The sequence below is a fragment of the Neopelma chrysocephalum genome, unplaced genomic scaffold (genome assembly GCF_003984885.1).
Source record: "Neopelma chrysocephalum unplaced genomic scaffold, ASM398488v2 Primary Assembly neopelma1_24, whole genome shotgun sequence".
In the NCBI taxonomy this organism is placed as follows: domain Eukaryota; kingdom Metazoa; phylum Chordata; class Aves; order Passeriformes; family Pipridae; genus Neopelma; species Neopelma chrysocephalum.
Window position 1 is genome coordinate 32735645 of NW_020897693.1, and position 14208 is coordinate 32749852.

Genomic DNA, 14208 nt, shown 5'->3' on the forward strand with positions numbered 1-14208 from the left:
GTTTTCTTCTCTCGCTTAGACAACCAGCACCAATTGAACATGAGGAAATAAAAAATGAATCTCAAGTCTTGCCAAGTTTTTGCCAAGCAAGCTTGGTAACATTCTGAATTACCAAAGAATGTTAAAATATAATAAGTTAATAGTGCTTCTGTTTGCCAGCAGAGTTGTTAAGATAGGTAGTTCATATTTTAAACTGATAAATCTGGAAAGGAAATTAAACAGTCCTTGAAAACATTTTGGTACTTCATAAATCCCAAGTATACCTTTATTTTTCTCTCTTTTGTATTTGTGTCTCTTGTTCTTTCCTTTTCATATGAGATTTGATTTCCCAGCTGCTGGCTATAAAGAACTTTGCTTTTATTAAGTAGTATGCTGATTAGGGAAGTGGAATTATAAGACATCTGCCTATATTCATAAATACTAATGCCCATCATTCTATGCTTTTCATTTAAATGGTTTTCGAAATTCAAATATTTGAACTTAGGTATGTTTGGGGAATTGGTTAATATTTAGAGGCATTATTTGTTTTAAAGGATCATAAATCTGTTGATATAAATTTCTCATATATGTTTCTTCTCATATTTTGCAGTTTTTTCTTACCCATGCAATCTGTAGAAGAAACTGACCAGACCTTTGGTAAGATATTTCTATAAATGTTACTGTTTAGTGTTAATCATTGTAGGTCTTTTTCCTATTACTATGTTTATTTTTGGAAATCTAATAAGCTATTGAGGAAATAGTTGGCTTAAGATAAAATTAATACAATGTTCTAGGTGCTTCATGGATGTTGAAAGAATAACTGCCTACAATAAATACTGTGCTGAATTATCTGAAGGGAGGACAAAAATGTTGTAAAAAAATTTGTGCATTCATCTTTTACATCTTTTTTTTCCACTTTCTCTCAGAAACTCAGAAAGAATCTCAAGCAGCAGAAAACAAATCTTGGCCTAAAGATGAGCTGTAAATATAATAAGCAGATGAACTAGGTAAGCAAGTTTAGTACTATCATGAGATAATGTTAGTTTTCCCATGGTTAAGGTTTTGATGCCTTATAACATGCAGAGATCTGCAAACTGTTTCCTTACCACCTGTCCTTTAAAAGAAGGTTTTCTATAAAACAGGTCTTCATACTGGTCTTGCAGCTTAACATTAGAGGAAAAAACACATTAAGGTTCATTCGGTCAGTTGTTGGGTTAGGCTTTTCTTTATGAGATCAGAAAGAAGATTATAAATGAAACAATGTATAAATAGAATCCTAATCTACATTTAACAAGTGGATATCTTCCTGGAAAATGGTTTAATTCTCAATATCGTTTTAGTTTAGGATATCCCCACAAATTCCTTAAAATGATCATCTTACTTCATGAAGATCAGCGCGGCCAAGTCAGATATGGTGATGCACTTTCTGAGCCCTTTCTAATAACCAGCGGTGTGAAAAAAGGCTGCGTTCTTGCACCAACCCTATTCACAATCTTTTTCAGCATGATGCTCCAAAGGGCCATGGCAGACCTTGATGAAGAAGATGTATCTACATTTGATACCTTACCGATGGAAACCCAAGGCGACTGAAGGTCCACACTAAGACCTTAAATCATCTTGTCCAGGAGCTGCTTTATGCTGCTGCTGCCACCCTCGTCGCCTACACAGAAGTAGCTCTGCAGTGTTTAACATCCTGAGCCTGAGGCTGCTGAGCTTTTTGGGCTGGAAGTCAGAAGTTTTCTATCAACCTGTACCTCAGGAAATCTTCCATCATCCCCATATCACCACTGGTGAATCAGAGCTCAGATCAGTCCAGCAGTTTAATTACCTAGGTAGCCTCATCTCCTCGGATGGCAAGATCGACGGAGAGATAGACAACAGGTTAGCAAAGGCATATAGAGCTTTCGGAAAGCTTCATAAAAGAGTTTGGTGAAATAAACACCTGAAGAAAAGTACAAAGATCAGTGTTTACAGAGCCATTGTGCTGTCTACTCTTTTATATAGGTTTGAATCATGGGTCATTTACCGATACCACCTGCGACTCTTAGAACGCTTCCATCAACACTGTCTCCATACAATCCTAAACATCCACTGGTCAGATTATGTGACTAATACGTCTGTTCTAGAACATGCAGCAGTTTTGAGTATTGAGGCCATGTTGCTGAGAACACAGCTGTGTTGGGCAGGACACGTCTCAAGGATAAAGGACCACCGCCTCCCTAAGATCTTGCTTTATGGTGAACTTGCCACCGGCTGCCACAAGAGAGGAACCCCGAAGAGGAGATACAAGGACTCCCTGAAACAACATCTCAGCCTTGGCCATATTGATCATCATTATTTGTCTACTCTGGTCTCCAATCGGGAGGTCTGGAGACACGTTATCTTTAACGCTGCTGCTTCTTTTGAGAACATATGCAGGATCACTCTGGAGGAGAAAAGACAATGCAGAAAGAATCGTGTCTTGTTGATACCACCTAAGGAGTCTTTCTGCCGTGCCTTTTGCAACTGGACTTGTCTATCTTGTATTGGCCTTTTCAGCCACCAATGCGCTTGTAGCAAATGTGGATAGAGTCCTTCTCAAATCTTCCTTCGCGAAGCCTAGCCATGATGATGATAGTTCTCAGTTATCTTTTACTTGGTGGTTTATGCACTTATTTATGAGCTAAAAACTTGTCTCATTTTTTTCCTGAAATGATTTCTTCTAAAAATTTAAATACTGCTGAAGTTATCAATAAACATAAACATTGTACCCAGTTATGTTCTGGGATAAATAAAGCTTGTGAATGGACAAAGAAGAGTAAAATTCTTTATATTTATGATTCGTTTAAAAAGATATGTGACTGAAAAATAAATTAGAAAGGCATTTGCTCACAATAATTGTGTTCTTCGGGTTTTTATAAACTAAGGTAGCCAGTCTGACCAGACTTGCAGAATTAATTACCCTGGTGTAGCTGGAAGACCTGGGCCCAAAAGTGGACCTAATTTTCATATTGAGATAAACATGTTTTTCAAGACAAAGCACTTTAAAATTAATTTTCCCCACTGTGTTGTTCTGTTTCTGCCCGTCTTTGTTATGCTATGATTATACTTGTTTATTTTGTTACATACACAGGCTTTTAAGTGGAATTCAGAAGAATCCTTTCTATCGACGGCACTGCTAGTCTGTTTTAAAGATGTTTAACAGTTTGCAGGAAACAGAATTGTGGAATGGTTAAGGTTGGAACGGACCTCTGGAAGTCATCACAATATGGAAAAAGCAGTACAAGGGTATGGATTATGAAGGTCAGTTTCATGTAACAGATGCAGACATTTTGGCAGCAATGATGGCTTCAGTAGTTCCTTTTCCTTGCTGCTTGCTCTTGCTACTGGATTATAGTGAGCTGTCCCAGACAAAAATTCTATGTGGGAGGACTCTACAAAGAGAATCACAGATCTTAGATTAATTTCTGTCTTCCCTCTTGTGCTGGTTTTAAAGTAAACTGATGGACAAAATGCACCCAACTCAAGAGATTACAAGTCAGACTTACAATTTACTAAAAAAAAAAATTACAATAAAGGCAATGATACAGGGAAAACTGGTTTTAACCCACAAAGACAGATGTATAACCCCGCACCCCAGGACAATAACACAATGGTGTTCATCCACCCCTGTGCTGACCACCATGTGGTCCCCCTGGAGGTAAAGTAAAAGGAAAAGAAACCTGTTGGTCTGGATGATGATCGCAGTTCTGTTGAAGTGATGATCATAGTCTTGTCGAGAGTGACTGTTGCAGTCCTGTTGAAGTTCTGGTCGTCCTATGAATCCTACAAGTGGTACTAGAAATCCCAAACCCCCAAGATTATATGTGCTCAGGTTCAGGTGGGAATGTCCAGTACCTCCCCCAGGGTTATTTAACTCTGTGAGTCATGGGATATTTTTGGAGTCCTTGATGGTCTAGGGGACCCCTGGTGGCCTAGTGGTTAAAATGCGGCACTCTCACCGCTGCGACCCAGGTTCGATTCCCCGGTCCCCCGGGCAGATGGAGCATGTGAGGCCATCCATCTATGAGAAGGTCACTCTAAACAAACCTATGTCCTGAGGACCTCACTGCCATTGTCCAAGCTTGCTTGGCCCCGGCAGATGAACCTTAGGATTAAAGGGTGGGCTCAGTTCAGCGCATGCTGTGTCTCACCTAAAAAATCCATTGCGCAGGCTGGAAAGGTAAAAGACCTTTCCCCAAATCTTCGTTCGCGAAGACTGGCCATTATTATTGATGGTCTAGGTTGTTGAAGCTGCCTATTATGCCAGTCCAGTATGGCCCATTAGCAGAGATGACCCCTTGGGCTGGGTGTGAAGGTGTTAATTCCTCCCCAGAGGGCAGTTATCACAGCTGAGTCATTGGTGTGAAGACAAAGAAACACTCCTCCCAGAGTTCTTTAACACCCACCTTGTAGCCTGAGTCGTCAGGTGTGCCCTGGGCAGCTGCTGCAAATGATCCATTATTAACAGTCCTTCAGAAATGACATGGAGAGTGTAGAATACACAGTTTTGATTATACCCACATAGCGATAAACTGGTTCCAGCCTCTATAATTAGGACACCTCCACATTTTTTTTTAGTACGATTTTTTCAACATGGATCAGTTATTTGATTTATTTCACAGTGTGAAAAAAACAATTTTTTGAGCAACTAAGCACAACTAATAAATAGAAATGAGCAGCTGTGGGTGGAAACAGTAGGAATTCCTTACATCTGTACTCATGCTGAAGTTCCTGTATTTAATAAACATAACCTTGAAGAAGCTTTCCTAAAAATATCGTCTTTTAAACTATACATATGTTTGAATTAGCTTAAAAATACAGTACAAATTGCATATGTGTTCGCGCTTTTCTTACTTTATTAGTTCTACAGACTAATATTATGATTTTGATGCATGTTTGATTATATCTTTGTAATAGATTGAAATACGTTCATCTTATACACTATTCAGAGAAATAATTTAGGTAGGGCACATTGGAAATTTTGTTTTATCACACTTTTCTGCTTATTCCTTATACTGAATAGCTGTAGGCACTGCTGTGATATGTGTAGTGACAGCAGGTATAAACTGCTGTAGTTTAATTGAACTCTGTTCTTCTGATAGTCAGAGCTGCTTATGTGCCGTTGCTCCTTGCATTTCTCCAGAGAGGGTGTGAAAATATCCTTGTAAATTAACAGTCTGTAATACTGTATTTGTCTGTTGTTCATAAACATTTTAGGCTCCATCTTGGGATGTGCTACAGGTAGAAGGAAAAGCACTGTAAAAAATTAAACTAGATGAAGTTCAGAAAGAGCTTCAAGAAGAACATCACTTGCAACAATCTTTGGCTCCTCAGGCCTCAAATGTCAAGTAATTTTTGAATCTTATTTCATTATTATGAGAAAATTACTGAAAATATATTAAGTTATTGGTGCATAGCGTAATAGCCGAGTTTGGAGAAGGAATAATGCCATCCCCCCAAATCTGGATCTGAACACTTACAATTCCAAATCTAAATTATCAGGTTTAGTTTGGTACCTCTAGCTTTAACTTTCTGTTTAAGTCCTTGAAATAGTTCTGATGTGGTTTTTAAAATACAAATAGCCTATTCAGTCCTGTTATATGTAGATGAAACTTCTCTTGACTGCATCAGAAACTGAAGTTGCTTATGTGGGGTTGAATTTGTCTATACAATTCCAAGCATAATCTAATCAAAATAATTAAAAACAAACAATGGAAAATACCACAAATTTAATATAAGCAACGCCAGCTGTAAGTCATCATCTTTAAATAGGGAAGATGTATTAAAAATTCATTAACTTGAATTTGTATTACAGTCAGTGCTTGTCTGAAATTCAGGAGATTTTACACGTAGAGCTATAATTTAAGGACAACTGCTTATTACCTTGCTCTTGTCGTAGGTTGTATCTGCCCTTCTATAGTAGGAGTGCAGATTACAAAAGTAGTACAGACCATGTCCTAACTTAACTGATCCTGTCCATCCCACGTCAAGTCAGACTCTTCAGTTTTATGGTCTTCACTGCTAATAAGATCTTTACAGATAGCTTTGTTTAGATGTACTATAGGTTAGTTCACTTCCCTATAAGAAAAGAGGAAAAGAAAAGAGAAGTTTTATTGATTAGATTTTGTTGTTCTTAGGGTTCTGAAAGGTCTATTGGATACAGAAGAGAGCCTTTTTATGGCAGGCCTTAAGTTTGTAAATGGATAATACTTTCAATTAAGTAGCTGAGAATAGTCATGGGAAAAGAATGCTTAAGTTTATGAAACAGTCAAATTGGCATTTAAGTGACCCTTTGCATGCCATTGCTTATCTGCATTGCTTAAAGATCATTTGGTTAGCAAGATTATATATTAAAACAAATAGTGTCAACAGACAATGAGTGTTTTACCTTCAATAAATACTTACTGTCAGATTATCAATGGTGCAGAAACTGCACAATTTTCTAAAAAAACCGTATTTAGTGCATTAAGTGAAGGTAATGTAGGCCACACACATGGTATTGTTTTTTTATGTCCCCTTTTCAAAGAATGATAAATAGTCTATTTTAGGAGAGTGTGTGCCGTAAAAACATTCACCTTTACCTGCAGTATGCCCTAAATATTTCAGTGTACATTGATAAAGCATTCATTTAGTTCATTCAATGAAATGATAACTTCTACACAAGAGCAGTACTGGTAATGCAATTAAAATAACATGCGAATTGGTTTTATTTATTTAAAGTAAATGATAAAACTTAGAGAAAAAGTTCCTGGAAATTTTAAAATTGTTTTACCAGCCATCATTTATGGCAATCATTCCAAATATTGTAAGTTCAAAGTTAGATTGTTTGCCATCTATTTTTGCTTTATTTTGGTTGTGTGGTAATTGCACTGTAGAGAAAGTGAATTGTATTACAGCATCCTAAACATCTGTAAACATTTATGAAGATTATATACTTCCTATTGAGTTAAAAAAGCAGTGTGAAATATTTCTTTCTAATTTTAAATTGATATGATTTTCTTATTAAAGCACTGATCTCTGATTTCACAATCCAAAACAATTACTTGTTTCTATTCATGTTGTAAAACTATTCAATTAGTTAAAAAAAAAATCCTTTGTGTCAAATGGGATTGCTGTAAGCATACCTCAAATCCTAATCAATCTTATATATTGTGTGATTGAGCTGCTTTTCAAACTGGATATTTCATTCATATGTTTAACTTTCACATTTTATTCATAACTTCAATCCTGTTCTCATTCAGGCAAAAAAGCCGCTGATTTCAGTAGAGACTTCGGACTGTAAGATCTGTGAAACTGTCTCCTTGAAGCATAAAGTAACTAGGCTCTTTTCTATACATTAAAATTGTATGACTTGAAAAAATTATTTTGAGTAATTTTAATTAAAATAAAGAGATTTATTGACACTGTTTTCTGTGAGGTTGTCACATGCCTATAAGCCTCTGGACTCAAACTATATTAATGTAGTGCAGATATTCTGATATATGCTTCAGATTATTTTTCAATTGTGAGTCAAAATTCTATTACACTGATTTTCATGGGGTGTTTTTTCTTTACAAGTGTGACTTTTACTTTTTTTTCAGTCTTGTTTTTTTCCAAAAAATGTAAGCAAATATAAAATATTTCTGTAACGTGAATATATATTGCATGATAAATCAATCTTTTGTTTTTCTTTACACAATTTTTTAATTCTTGATGATTTCCCTCTAATAATTTCTGTTTATAACAGAAGGCATAGGGCCTTATAACAAAAAGTCAAGTTGTTGAAAGTGTCATTGCCCCAGAAGAACCTGGGACAAAATAGTTAAACCTGAAAACTGTTAATTTCAAAGTGGAATTTCTACCATTTTCATTTCATTCTCCTAAAAATATGAAGGTACTTAGGAACTTTAATTAAAGTAACCTATATTTGCGGAGTCATTTCTGATTTTTGTTTTTTACGTCTCAGACATTTTCCATATACTGCTCTTCACATTGTAACTGTCTGCATGTTAGACATTTATTAACTTTGTAGAGTTCATACAGTAGCCAGGGACTGTGTTTAGAATTTGATCTGTGGCCTGTGGAAGTCAATAGACTTTCATCACCTTCAGTACAACTTAGATTGGAGAGTTAAATGGTAGAATTTTGTAGTTATTAACTTTTCAAAGGTAGCCAAAGACCTCGTGTTTCCTCTAAAATCAACAGCTCAATTGAAAAGCTAGGAAGACGTTCAAGTGACAGCATATCATAAAACTAATTCAAAGTTTTAAGGATATTTACAGATACTCTCTGCTGAGAGAGAATTTGAATATGAATATATGTGTAACATTTTTACACAACATTTATTCATATACCCAATTTAAGATGTAAACTCTGCATTGCTCGGTTTAAGTTTTCAGTGCAACAAAGGAAAAACCTTCTTAAGTTGCAAGAGGAAAACTGTGACTTCGGCATTTATTTTTTTTATTTTAAAATTATTACCAACAGTTTAGCTTTACCTGTTTTTCTTTTCTAAATAATGTGAGCTCTACTTTTAGTAGAAATTACTAGTCACCTTGTGCCAAGTATTTATGTTTGCAGTTTACATCCTATGGTCTGATGAATGTCATGATGTAGTATTTGATAAATTACGTACTTTGGAATCTAGAGAATAGATATGAAGATTCTTGATTTAATTTTTTTCACTTTTAGAGGCCTTTTATATTAGGTGCAGAGAGGCATGGACAATAAAGAGGAAGAACCAATATACTAATTTGAAAGAGCAAGCTGAAAGGAAAAGTTATGAACTTACTTATTTTCTGACTTACTATGATTTAATTCCTTTTGTAATGTACAGTATTACATGTTGAGAAATAACTTTTATGATGTTTCAGGATTTTGTAATTTTAAAGAAGTGGAAAAGAAAAAGATTTGAAAAAATTCTCTTATTTGGTGGATGTATTTTAAAATAATTAGAACAAGGCTACTAAAAGACTTGTATCCTGCGTATTGTATGTTTTTAAAAATAAATTGCATTTTGTAGACATGTTTTAAGTTCTATGCCGCAATTTAGGTTATAAATATATTCTACTCACAAGAGAGGTCCCATTGAAATAACAAGAAATACTAAGCAAATACAGTAAGTTTTCTGTGGATGTAAAGTTCTGCAATAGTAAAAGGTTTAAAGTACACACCCACCAGCCCTTTATCACAGACAGAGTCTTACCTCAATCTTGACTCTACAGACACTTAGGAACAAGCATAACTTTAAGAATTGATTGTAGTTCTCTTGAGCTGAACACATGCACAAAAAGAAACACATACATAACTGGGGCCTAGAAAAACTTGTAGACAAAAGTATTCATTGCATATGTAGTAGGTAGTTATGTGATAATTGCAGGATGTTTAATAAATGAGGAACTGAAGTAGAAGAAAATGCATTATAGCTAATTTTTTCTGAGGCTGACACAGCAGGTAAGTAGAGATCTGACAAAAAATTTGTTCTATAAGAAGTAGTAAGGATGTGTAAATTAATTGTGGAATGAGCCTACTCAGTTTTATCGTGTTGCTATATTACCAATTGTTACATTTGATTGTAGTGAATTCCTAAATATTTGGGGTTTTAAAATTTTTTATTTGTTTTGCAATAAATATTGTGGATATGAATTAATATGAAGCATATTCTTTTTCACTACTTATTACTTTGCTTTTTTGTGTCTTTCTAGTTTCTATAATGATATAAAAAAATTCAGAATTGGAGCCTTAATACTCTCAAGTTATTTCTGATGGTTTTTCAGACTGGCAGTTTGCTACTTCTAGTTTCTGAGTATCACCAGCTCTAGAAATACCAAATTATTGCTTCTAAAGTCCATAGTGACTAAAGAATGGTAGAGTGGTAAATAAGGATAAGGCTTGGTCAGTTTTACAAGGCAATTTGTGTAGCTTGTTAACTTGGGTTCACTTGAAAAAAATGCATTTTAGTGCAGCCAAATGCAAGGTCATAAGGATAAGAATAGGGAATTAGGGTCATACTTTGTAGGAAGAGAGATTGTATCCTGAAAAGCAGCAGTAAGTCTGAAAGGTGCTCTACATTCTTGAAAGATAAGCAACAGAAGATGTCTCTGTAATACTCTCTGAAGTATAAATTAAACACGTTTACCTTAAAATAAAGGAAGTGAGACATTAGCAATAATATAGAAAAGAAGTTTTGGGATTAGAAATATTATACAGAGCTATTCTGTTCCAGGTAAGTGCTCTAACAACTGAGATAGTCATGTCAGTACTTGTTGTCTTTCTTGTCTGCATGACTTTTGCATTCTTTTCTGCTCAGCAACAAAACTTCCTGTACCCGGAATGCTCAAATAATCTATTGGTAAGTGAGGTTTGAATCCTCAGATAAGCAATGAATTCTCATTTCCTGGCTCTGTGCTTCAATAATATATTATCATAAAGAGGTGGAAATGACATCTCTGCTTTTTACTCTTAAAAGAAAAAAAAAAAGCACCTTGCCCCTCCTTGAAAGAATGGATGCATCCACCCTTAGAAGAGGGCTCCATGTTCTGGATTTGAAATGAAAGGAAATATCTGCCTGCAGCCCCTGAAAAATCTAAGTTCCAGAAAGGGTCAGCAGATTTCATTGGCTAAATATGTGATTATTCTTCCATATGAATATTTTTAGGAATGTTGTGCACCTAATTTACTAACAGAGTGTTTCAAATAAAGTTACGAGGGAGCAAGCAGAAGGGTCAATTCCTGTATGTGTTCTCTCTTTTTCTTGACTACTGGTTCTGTATTAAGACTTATCATTATGTAGGTTTTATAAAAGAGAGAGACAGAGAGAGAGAGAGAGAGAGAGAGAGAGAGTTGATCTGAATATATTACCTGTATGGTACAGTTTCTGATGCAAGAGGATTTGCTAAATGAAAACATAACAGACCTAATAGTTGAGATTTCAGTCTAGACAAATTGAGACTGAAATAGCTCTGAAATAGCTGTCAGATTTCAATGTATAGCAATGAAAGTATCAGATTCTGAAATTATCCATTATTTACTGCCTTCAAATCAAGACTGTATTTCTTTCTGAGGTGTTACCTGGGCTTCATCCAGCCAATCATGAGCTTGGTGCAGGAATACTGATGAAATTTTATTGTCTGTATTGTTTAGAAGGTCAGGCTAATAATGATGCTTCTCTCTGCTCTTAAAATATGAATCCATAAGTTGCTTTATGAAAGATTTTAGTAATTGAATTCTTTTGGTGTAGTCAATATTATCCTAAGCATCAAGGATGACATTATTTCAGGGTACAGGATTAGGCCCTGATGTTTCCCTTTGGTTTTTGTGAGCTTCTGCTTTGGTCAGCAATTTGGGTAGCATATGAATATGATTCATGGTCCTTGTTGGAGTGTTTGCTTTTGGTTCAGCAGCACTTCTATCTGTTGAACAGATACATACAGATACATACAGAGAATATAAGGACTCAATGAGAATAAATATACTAATCAGCATTTAAGCAGGGGTCTCAGCATACCAGAAACCCAGTCATTAACTATTTTGCAGGACATGGTGGGAGAGAATTTAAGGAAATTCTGAGACAATAAATCAATGGCTCTCAGGAGTGTGAGAGGCTGTGTAAGGGTAGCAAAAAGGTGTTCAGAAAGGAACCCCCCTGAACATAGGAAGTCAGTGATTGAGTTAGAAGTCACAAAAGTAGAACTAATCATTTTACTGTTTTGGAGATGACAAAAAAGGAAAGGCTGTGAAGGCTTTTAAAGCAGAGGAGCATCTTATATTTGAATGAGCTTTTCTTTTTTTGTTACTTCAAAGGACAGAATAGTGTTCCAAGGAAGTAACTATGGTCTTTGCAGTACCAGTTTGAATGACTGTGAACAGAACAAGATGATGCTTGTTTAGGTTGAGAAACTGATGGTGCAGCAAGCAAGATATGAAATTAGTTTTGTAGAGAACAGACATTAGTTTTGTAGAGAAATTAGAAAAAGCATTTAATTTTAGAATGTTATGAATATCACCTGTGTTCTGAGTCTGTGCTAGCCATAGTGAATGAAGAAAGAAAGTAGTGGAGAGGTCATGAAGGTTGAAAAGGCCAAGGCTCATTAGAACCTTACCTTTCAGTCTTGCTGAGCTAGAACTGGCAGCTTGACGTCCCTAAGAAAAAGATAATCTCATGTTTCTGTTGATGCAGAACAGAGTGATGAATCATGCTCCTATTCATTACCATAGAGAAGGAACCTGTACGTGTCTTTGACTATAAAGTTACTAGACATTGAGTAGAGGAAAATGAGAAGAGAGTAAAGGACAGAACTCCTCGAAATACCCGGGAAGTTGAAGGAGTTACTTGGGAGTGGATCTAGAGGAGGTGAATTGTAGAAGCTATGGGAGGACAGGATTTGAAGATGAGAATCTGATTTTCAAGAAGTAGCCAACAGGTTGAGGAAATTGAGGGTGTTTGAGCTTTATGAATGATTAGAAATTTTTGGGAGGAAAGTTTTAGATTTAGAGCTACATTCCCCAGACAGGAAGAGAATTAAAGTTTAAAAAGAAGTCTACTAAAAGTCTTTGCTGAATTCATTTAATCCCCGAAATCAGGAGAACTAAATTCTTTGGAGGACTGCCATCTAGTGGCACCATCTACAATCACCTGGTTCTCATTTTTAAAACTGGTTGCCTTGTGTGAGCCTTGAAGGTCGAAGGCATCATTTACCTAACACTAATTTAGGTCCGTTTAAGCTGTTCATCTTTCATAACTGACCAACTCCCTTCATTTAGCTAATTTCACAAATGCAAATTTTCTGTCTGGGGGTATGGTTTCTGTGTAGTGGATAGTGAAATTCAAATTACTTTAACCATTTAAATAGTGATAGATTTTTTTTTCTCTAATTCTGAGTTCTTCTGTGAAAGAATCTTGTTTGACTATAACAAAGTCCAAAGACACCTGCAGTGGTAGGATTTTGTGGTAAATCAGATCAAGAAAGCAATAATTTTCTTGCTTTAAAGTCTTGCCTTCACTATGAAAAATATCCACAGGCTTAAAAATATATATAACTTTTCGTTCACATCTGCAAAAAAAATGTCTTGCAGAGCAGGATGCATCATTTTATCAAGATGTAAACTTCTCAAGGTCAGGTACAACTCTCTCCTGAGATTGCCTGTATTAAATTTATTTAATCAGATAGCAAAGGTGCCTTGTTTTGCATTCCTGTTTAATCTTGGCATGCTCTGCAAGCATCAATCTGAGAGTTAAAAAAGCTAATTTTTTTAGCCATGAAAACAAGTATTAAGCTAAATATATTTTTTGAAGGTTATATGTGGATTGTCAAACCTGTTCCTCACAGATATCCTACAAAAATTTTAATGAGATTTATAGCTTCATGTTATGTTTGTTGAGGTTCCTTCGTACAGGAATGCCTGTATCTCCCCAAGACATTCTGATTTTACACTTTTTTACCAGCAGATGGAAACAATATTATTAGATCAGTATTATTATTACTTGGAGCTTTACTCCATGTTGCTTCTCTCTTCCAGAAATGAAAAGTCTGATGTTTTGCATTAACTCACAGTTGATTATTTAATATAAACTCATTGAATTGAAAATGATTTGTGACAGAAGTGCCCTGGAGAAGGACAGCTCTTTTTACATTGTTGCCTTAAAACACTTTTAACCACTAAATGATAAGAAATATTTTGATTGTTTTATACCTTTTTGCATGTTGTATAGCTTCATTTGACATTCCTTTTATGCGGACACCCACCTTGAAGAGTCAGAACCACCTGTGGTGGACTTACTCTGGCTGGACTCCAGGCGCCCATCAAAGTTTTTTCATCAGTCCCCTCCTCAGCTGGGCGGGGGAGAGAAAATATCATAAAAGGCTCATGGGTTGAGATAAAAACAGGGAGAAATCACTCACCAATTACCGTCACAGGCAAAACAGACTTGACTTGGAAGAAAAAAAATTACATTATTACCAATCAAATCAGAGTAGGAAAATAAGAAATAAAATCAAATCTTAAAAACACTTTCCCCCCACCCCTCTCTCCTTCTGAAGATTTTACTCCAGAATTCGCTACCTCTTCGACTGCAGCGACACAAGGGAACATGGGATTGAGTTCATTACATGTTACCTCTGCGGCTCTTTCCTCCTCGCTGAGAAGACTCCTCACACTCTTCCCCGGCTCCAGTGTGGGGTCCCTCCAATGGGAAATAATCCTCCATGAACTTTTCCAAAGGGAGTCCAT

The 14208-nt window shown here is 35.8% G+C and overlaps 1 long non-coding RNA gene across 1 annotated transcript; it reads right to left on the reverse strand.

The window, feature by feature from the left end:
• Positions 1–3475: 3475 nt before the first annotated feature.
• Positions 3476–13797, reverse strand: LOC113961104. Its single transcript, XR_003532208.1, has 3 exons — positions 13759–13797; positions 5884–6078; positions 3476–3795 (listed from the first exon to the last, which is right to left on the reverse strand). It is a non-coding gene; the product is annotated as an uncharacterized LOC113961104 (long non-coding RNA).
• Between the last annotated feature and the right edge of the window lie 411 nt (positions 13798–14208).